Below are 9,992 nucleotides of genomic sequence, written 5' to 3'. Positions count from 1 at the left end.
TAAAGTAAAGTGCCAGACGTGTATACTAGTACAGGACAAACTTCAAAGAGAAGCTGATAGTATTGTTCAATTTAGACTTTCGGCTATGTATCCACCAGTAGAGAATCAGAACAAACATACATTCACTTTTCAGATAAAAACTCAGTCATTATGCAATTACTCTTGAATACAAATTACAAATATCAATGTGCTTGGAAAGTATCTTGGAGCTGCTAATAATTATCTACAAAGTTAACTCACAGATGACGGTGGGTTTACATAAGATTAAGCAGTAACTGGTTATAGCTGTCATTAATCCAGTTAACTATGCATGTACTACTATTGTGACATATACATCTACATTTCAGATAATTAATTTGTTAAAAGGTAAAACAAAACAGTTTCTATCTAGCTGCTGTGGTTGTATTAATCATATAATAATACGGTGTTCAAAAACAACTTTAGAATGTGACAATACCAACGTACCAAATTGTCCAGTCAGGGTAGCTTTTTGAGAGTCATCTAATTTGTCTTGCATGTACCATAAATGTCAGGTTGCAGTCCGTACCAAAAGCTCAATGGATGGAAAGAATGTGCATCGGATTAATTGAAGTGTTCCTTATAACATATAGATTAAGTATGAATGCAGCACTAAATGTTTTGTGTTTTGGCTGTTTACCATGGCAATTGGATAGAAGGATATTTAAACGTATTGCTCTTATCAAAAACTCTCAGTTAATAAAACATATATTACTCTTCTGGAAGATTAAAATAAAGATTTTCAGTTTTTTGATGCAGTATTATTGCATCAGAACCTTACAGTATCTATGTGCCCATACTTCATAAAGGAAACAATGAGAAATCTGAACTTAGCTGGCCTATAACTGATTGCAACTATCTGAAGACCACAGAAAAACAGTTAACTCTAAAACTGTATCTGATTGTTTATCAAGAATAGATTCCTACATTCCATCCTATCAGTTAATGCACTTAAATCAAAACCTAAATGTATTATTACCAGGTCATTTAAGCATTGAACACATACTTTACCTTTCTTATTGTAGTGCAAAAAGATGTTAGCTGTTGGGGTAAAATTGCCCCCTATGTATTGTATGTACCCACTGTATAACTGATAGGAAATATAAGAAACTTTCCAATAAGTTTCTAATTAAAACTTGTTCTTATTATGATTTCTCTACTCAGACTTATCTGTGTGGCAGATAGAATCAATTTCTGCTGCCATGGCAAATTCTTTGGGTAATGAACCGAAATTATCTATAACATTCTTATTAGTACAGTTTGTCCTTGGTACCAGCGCTTCCATGACTGAACTAATTACAAAGAAAACCTTATGAAATTGTGTTTACCATGCTTTGTACGGTGTCTTTGATATCAACGTCTCCATGCTTTAACTAATTATCAAAATTCTTAATTATCGCTTTCCCTTGTCTCGGAACTACCCGGGACATATGCCAAGAAAATATCATCTAGGTTCGGGACGGTCCCGAAACTCCTTTGAAATACTGCTTGTAGATGTGTAAAAGCCTGTGTGAAACTTTCAGTAAACTGAAGATAAACAAACAGACTTCGGTGTCTGTGACGTTTTTTTCCCGAGCACTCGTCTCCTGCTGAAAAATCTCCACTGTTGCTGGAAGCGCTGACTGGGGTGCCTGATTCACTGGGACCCGAAGGGTTGCTTCAAATGAAGCGTTGTACCTTAACATTAGCCCAACCAAAGCAATTATTTTCACTATTGTTTCTAGACCATATACACCAGCAAAGGCAAAACCTAGCATTTTTCTTTATGCAAATGCAGTGTAAATTTATATTTATATTTACAGATATTTACATTATGAAAAATGTTGATTGTTAAAAGTTTTTTCTTCATTAAAGCAATCAAGACTTATGTGTAAGTGAATAGATAAATAAAACAAGATAAATTAATGGTTGTTTCAATCAATAAGGACATACAGAGAAAGTTCTGAGAAAATCAGAACATTATAGTTTTGTATTCATATTTAATGATTTTTTGCAGGGTTTGTTTGGTTTGTTTTTTAATGATTCTCTTTTGTTGTGTAGAGCTACAAAAAAAATATTTGTATATATACAGATGGGTAACAAGAATTTTAAAAAATCTTTCAAGAGACTTTGCTGCAGAAACTGCACATTCTGTCGAATTATTTAGGAATCAGAACATCAGGTTTACAAAAACACAATTTATTTTCTGTAATGAGACGTTATTTCGGAGCAAACTTCAGCAACAGTCCACTGAACTAACATGAATAAAAGCTGCAATGAATCGGCACATACAGAACACATTGCATTTATTCATATAATGTTGGCATAGGCATAGGTTTAGAGAATGTTAAATTGTCCCCCCCAATAATGTATGGATGGCTCAAATAAAAATAGTCACATATATGTAACACCCAGTCACAAATGGTGGTTAGGTAAGACTGTTTTTGCTGGTTTTATCTAACGGATCATGTAGGAGAACGTGTCAATCAAAATTGGAATAGTCGTCTTATTGGCTCCTGATGGCAAACAAGATCAAACATTTTGTTGAAATGTTATTTTATTGAATTTTATTTAGAGCATCTGGCAGATGAAATAAGGTTGGGTAGGAATTAGAGAGAGGGGCAAATGAGGTTCCCTTCTGCCATTATATGTACTTGGAACGAGTTGGGAGAAGGGTCAAGAGGAAAAATGGAAAGGAGAGATATAGTTAACAAGTAGAAAAAACGTTGAGGATTCTATACAGGCCCTGTATTACTTATTCTGTTTAGTATTGTGTTTTTTTTTTCCACTGCATTCATAGTGAAAGCAATGTATATTTTAATGTAGTACTTGCTAATGGGAAAATATTGACACTGTCCTGTTTGCACTGTGTGTGAAGATCTCTCAGTCATACACAGAAATGTATATTATTAATAATGGCAGATTGGAACACTAACCTACTAACGTACATTGTATTAAAATGTATCACATGAATGACTAAATCAGTCTTATTAAACAGTATGAAGATAAATCGAGGTAGTTAGTTGTTTTATAGCAATGCTAACATTAGCAAACGTAGATACCAGTACTGTTAACTATATTAACTACAGCTTCTTACTAAATAACATTACTCTTCTGCCTGCAGTGATTCAGCATGTCATGGTCACCTAAAACAAACAGACAGCAACGCGCCCCCCAATGTTGGAGACAAAGCTATGCCCATTCATCTATCTATGTGCAGCACTCTTAAGTCATGGGTCAGTGCATTTAGGTTGTTATGAGATTCCCTTCAGTTTACGCATATCAAGAGTCATGTAAACACTTTTCTGAAACTATAGGATAATATTTAGTGCATTTTCACAACCTATACATATCTGATTCTATTCTGAAAACAATTCAAATGTATGTCATGTTAGAACAGTTTTCAGGAAAATATGTTCTGATAGATTACTGCACATGAGCAAACTTACCTTAATATCTGCTTAGCCTATTACTGTATCTGTGTAACACCACAACTTCTGTTAAACCCTAACAGAATTGAAACTGCCTTGATATGTAACAAGAGCAAAGTTTCCCTTTCAGAAGACCAGTTCTAAGTCCAGTTTTCCCAATTCACAAGTTTTCTGAAACTGAGTGTATTATTCTCCTGTGAACATTGCTGATTTTACCTCATCCTTTCATTCCACTCTTTTAAGACTCTCTTGAGCAATACATCTACCAGATTATACAGTAAAGGTTTCACTTTAACCTGTTCACTTGTACTTGTAAAAAAGGGGCGGACTGGGACCAAAAAACAGCCCTGGACTTTTACCCTGGGGGGCAACGGCTGGTGAAAGTGTTGGCGGGCATTAGGTTGCCGATGTGTGGTTCTGTACAAATACAAAGTTCTACCACATTTGTATGACTTGTTTTCTGTAACTTTGTAACTAGATTGAAACCCTTGTATTATATCCATAGACTGGCCCATTTGCCCGCAAAAAAAACCCTACTTTTTTCTAAATCTTCTTGGAAATCAACTCTGTCAACGGATCACTATGTATTTGACAGTTTTTAACTATGTACATTACATTTTTGTCAGTTTTGTATACTCCACGCAGTATTACATCAAGAATCACGGGACGAAACTACTGTGGTAAACTGAGCTTTTATTGTTCACTAATTAACTTGTACAACTCGGGAAGCTGCTCACTATGTACTAATATTCTACCATTTCCACATAAAACGTCTTGCCTGAAAAAATACAATTTAATTTGAAATAAAAATGTTCACATTTAAATTTATTACAACTAGTGCACAGTGGAGTCTAACCATAAACTAAACTGGGTTCAAATTTGTAATTTGTGATTTTTATTAAGACAATGTTTTGATTAACTCTAGGACTCAGTCTGTTCAAAACACCCTTTACAGAGCTGAAATAACCTCTATAATAATATAGCCTGCAATCCATAAAATCGACGTCAACTAAACAACTTGATATTGTATTCTTTCTTACCATCTCTATACCACAAGTTGGTGTGGGACATGGTATTTCTGCTCCATCACTATTTCTTTTGATAGCTCAGCTGCCGTCCAAAGGTCCACTTGCATTAACTTTCATGTCATACCAATCAATGCAATGTGTGATCAGGCACTCCGTCAAATCCTCATTACCTGCTGTCAATGTTTATTTGGCCTTGATTCTTCTATAGGTAATGAAAAAGCATGCAGAGGTTTGTATGGTTCTTAAAAAATAAAAAAGAGCCAGTTTAATGAGGAAATGAAATGTGTAATGAGGCCACACAGGAATTCTTTGAGGGCAACATAGGTTTCCAAGCATATGCAAATGTACAATTTTGCTAGTTTTACAATTCATGTGTTCTTCAATCTATACCATGAAAACAATATAAAACTTTTTTCAAAGACCTGATCTGGAATTTGCATATTTGCAAGTACATACATATATATATATATATATATATATATATATATATATATATATATATATATATATATATATATATATAATAGAATAATGTCGAGTGTATTTGTTATAGCAAATGGTATGAAAGCACACATGAAATGGAAGTTGTAGTGGTATTCCCAATGCATTTATATGGCAATATTTACCCATATAAAAAATGTAGATGTATTTTAAAAATGTATTGTGATAGCCTTACTTCAGTGAATGTCAACATAATTCCAAAGGCAGAAAAAAATATTACAATTCAATCTGTTTCATTGCAGTGCATGTCCATTAGGTATAATATGAGCTAATATGCATTACTGGGATTAAATTGCACCTCATCTTCTTTCAGCTAAACATTTACGATGTCAAGAAGGTATGATATGCTGACTGAGTTTTCATGTTTTCGTTGTGGTTGTTGTCATTGTGGAGAAGAGAAACATAAATTTGCTAATACTATATGCTCTCTCCATAGGCTTCCTGGCCCTTCTTTATCTACATGACAGGTATAGACAGATTAAATGAAATTAAGAATACTGATTCCAACCATTATTTTGATTTGATGTTTTAAAGAATAACGACAGTGCTTTCTAACAATAAGATTGCATCCCATGTACAAAAAATATGTCTTGTTTGCAACAATGTATTTTTTTTCAAGAAAGTAAGAAAAAAAAATGGAAGAATATATCCCACCGCCCATAAAGAAAAGTCTCCCTTTGGAATTAGCAAATCAAGAGAAATTCAATAAAAGTCTGACCTGGTGGGTGAAGGCCAAGCTACTTTGCTGATGTTACATTTAGTCCTGTCTAGATCCATCCCCGAGGGACTGCATCCTCCGCGCCTTAACTCCAACTGCATTATTTTCTTATCTCCAGTAATTTTTTAGCTATATAGTAAGTCATCAATTCTTGTTGACGGGCAAAGAAAACAAGAACAATAGAAAGTGCTTTCAAATTTATTAGGTGAGCCTGGTTCATTATATCATTCTCAAAGGGATTTTTCAACGTCAAATGAAAAGCCTAGGGAAATACCTGCTCACGGTCTAAAACATTCGGTGTAACATTTGACAAAAACAGCTTGACTGCCACTTACAGCTCATTCTTGATGACTTTTGAATCCAGCACATTTGGTTAAAGTCTCACTATATGAACTTAGTGTGGATACTGAATATCACCTAAAAGGACAGCTTAAAAGAAGTAAGCTTGACTATTTTGAGTCAGTGCTAAATACAAGGAGCACTATCCTTACAACTCTGAGTGGAACAGATAAGGTCATCTGAGTTTTAAACTTGCTATTCAAAGTTAGTATAGGGAGTAGTACTTGAGGGAATAAGTGCATGCTGCAAGTAGAAAGCATGAGCTGAATACCAAATGTGTGGTATACTACTAGATAATGTAGCAGATTCAGAAACACTTCACATGAACAATTACATAATGCTCGAAGGTTAACAGGATATTAGCAAAAAAACTTGCTGAAATGGGCTGGATGCCCACTAATATACATTTAGGATGTCTGCGCCAAAATTTGGCAATCTATCATTATGATCTGTACCCTGCACAATGCTTTATTTATACTATATGCTTTCTAATGTATTGCATGTTCTTCTGGTGTATTACAAAAATAAATAAATTACTTTTGTGTGGGTTGGCATGGGGGGAGGGGCAGACACCTGAGACCAGAACTGAACCTAGGAACCCGGGGCTGTGAGGTAAAAGTGCCACCATGCCGGTCTGCTGCTTTCATGCATTACATATATTAATCATCTTGAGTGCATGGAATATTACAGTCTTAATTTGTAATTAATTCTAAGCCCTCTCACAGAATTCTTGCTGTCTAAGAATCACAGAGGATGAAAAACACAATGCCCATAATCCATAACCAGGCTGCTTATTTAGTACATTGTCTAGCAAATAAATAAATCCCTAAATGCTCTTTTAATGTGTCTCAAGTAAATTGACATTTGAACTTTAATCTGTGGCTAATGTGATTGCAGGAGCGAGCCAGAAAGATGGTTTCTGATATCAAGGGAAATGTAATTCAAGTTACCTATTAGACCATTTTTACAGATAACAAAGTATCAGTTACTGACCTCCTGGTTGAAACACAACAGTCGAAGAGGAAAGAAAAATAATATTTTACTGGGTGGTCTATCCATCTGTAAAGTCCACACAACCCCATACCCACCCCCACACAACAGACCTAGTGCTTCTCTCTCAAACAACCTCATCCTAATCATGTATGTGATTATTAACTAAATGTGTTCACAAAAGATACAAGTCTAAGAAATTAATGTTGTGTGTATATATTGTACATGCTTATATGTAAGTGTGTGTAAATTGATGAATATGTTTTTGAAAATGTTTAAAATTCATTTAAGGATCATAGTGTGCTTTGATAAAGAGTTTTAAAAATATATAATAAAATAAGAGTATTCTTTCAAATCAATTGATCTGCACTATTATATAATTTCTGTATACATTTAAGAACCTCAAATGGTTTATCTGTTAAGTGTAACCATATCCATTCAAGACATAGGACTTGCAATAAACTATATACTTTCACATATACTGAAGGATTACTGGAGAGAATAATTGTACCTTCTGTACAGAGAACTGTAATCTCTAAGGACTTGACACCCTTTTTATAGCAAAGCTTTGTGTTAGGATCTGAGACAAAGCAAAAGTCAAACAAACTATAAAGTGAAAACTTTTCCAATTATCCAAAACTGTTTATTTTCTTCTTGCCAAGGTAAACAATTTATGTTTTTTTAATGTAGAAAGAGCAGTTAATGTATCATATTTACCTAAGTCTAATGTTTACTTGCAGAGCCCAGAGGCAATGTACAACACGTAAATAGCGAGACCGACACAGTTTGTTGTCGATCAGTTAGGCACAATAACAATAATGACGTGTATATGTAGACCATGTATATTTTGGAGGAGTAAAGTCATGTATCTGGAACATCTTAAAAAGATCAAAGTTTATTTAATATTGTAGTAGATCTATTCTCCGTTATCCACAGACAGCCAGGATATTTTATTCAATGCATGCAAGGGAAGAGCACTCCATCACTCATGAAATGATGAAGTAACTCTTAAAGCATTGGCAGAAATACAGATACATATTTACATGTAGTTCTGATGGGCATATTGGTTGGGAGGGCACACAGTGTCCTTGATAAGACCTGAGAGTGTCTAATCTATCACAACCAATCAGTTATATTGGTGTGAGACAGAGGAATGGATTGGAGATGTGCTTGCTTGATTGGCCATTCCTATCAGAAGCACGAGGTCGCATACAGTACCTTTTGATTTAGGGTTATTTTGTCATTTATGCTGGCAAGCAAACTTAACTGGTAAAACCTGTCTATAAATGAGAGCTGTACCCAGCTATTGTGTTTTTGCAAGTCTGGTCCACAACCCATCTTCAATTATGTTAATGCAGAGTCCAGTGTACCATTAGGAAAGAACATTTTTTCCCCTTCAGTATGTTATACAAATTATGTTTTGAATGGTGTTTGACATTAGACATGGTTTTTAAAAAGATATGCACATTAATAACTTACCTGACAAACTGTCAAACCATATTCATTATGGTTCATTGAAAATGGAAAATCAGTTTTATCTCAGGAAATCTACTCACAGATCCTATGTGATAATCTAATCATATCTATCTGTTACTGATTTTCAACAGTAATACATTAGATGAGGCATAATGCTGCTTCTCCAGTGGATTTGCCTTCTCAATTTGACAATGTTGTCTTCCTATTTTATTCTTTATATTTGATTTGCGGTTTACATTCCTTTTTCTTTATTTCCTTTGAAATGACATACAGTGCGATATTGCTTACTGCCTCCCTTGTCAAGCTCTTTGAAACACTGACTGACTGATTTGTAGGGAATCCTATGCCTGAAAGGTGATCTTTGCTCCACCCGCAGTAGAGTTAACTGCTGAGCTGACATCTCTCCCCCCGCTCTGTAATGTTCTGTCTGCCTGATACTGATTGGAAATCTACAGTCTGATTCACCGGCTCGATTCATTATGCCACATTAGTTTCTTGCTTCATTCCTGTGTGATACATTCCTGCATGACTAGTGGCTGATGACTTCCACGTCTGCTTGCACTCTTAGTAACTTGTCAGACCCTTCTTATATATCATCTACAAATCAGCAGTATCCTTTATTCTTCCCATTTTCAAAGACGTATTGTTTGACTGAAAATTCAAAGCACTACAAAACAACGAAGAATACACTTTTAACCATAGTCGTGAGATGAATTGGAAAATGAATACACGTCTTGGCAAAACTAAAATATAATACATTAAAAATGGCGAGATTTAATCTGGAGCAGACAAATATGACTCCCAGCACATAAATTAATCATCACCATCATTTTCAGGATGACAATTCTACATTTTATTTAGGTGTACGGCAAATGAACTGCTATATCTATTTAACTGAAGATCTGAAGGTTGAGAAAATGTTCACAATAAAAAAAAATATTATAAATCCCACAAAAAAATGGAATTTAATTGAATTAGCTCAGATTAAATTAGGGATACCAATGAAGGTAAGCGTGGTCTAGTAATTCAGCTAAATGTGGCTTTTAAGTGAAGTTAAAACAATACTGAAGTTCAGAAAGTATGAGTGATATAAAAATAACTGAAAATCCTGCATTGTTTGTCAACTAATGGTCTAATTTACTTTCAGGTTGCTTTGAGAAAAATGATTGAGTAATTATGCTACATTTAACTTTTAAATGAAGTTAAGATTTAAAATAAAGGGTTACGTTTTGGTCTGGGCCAGGGTTAGGCTAGTACATTTATGAATACATTGGCTCATAGTGTACTCTCCTTTCCGTGTTGCAGTTTACAGTAACGAGTTTGAATAATATTTAGGATTTAGGCACATTAATTGCACATATTAGTATTTACTTGAGATTTGAGTGTGACACAACGAGATTAAATAAACTGCAGTATAAATACATTGGATTGCATAGGCCTACACATCTATGCCATAGGACATTCATTTCATTAGGATATAGAATAAGATATATTCTACTTGCTGATCATATA

This window comes from Amia ocellicauda, chromosome 16 (assembly GCF_036373705.1).
Source record: "Amia ocellicauda isolate fAmiCal2 chromosome 16, fAmiCal2.hap1, whole genome shotgun sequence".
Taxonomy (NCBI): Eukaryota; Metazoa; Chordata; class Actinopteri; order Amiiformes; family Amiidae; genus Amia; species Amia ocellicauda.
The sequence above is the reverse complement of the archived record's forward strand: the minus strand, read 5'-3'. Positions refer to the sequence as shown.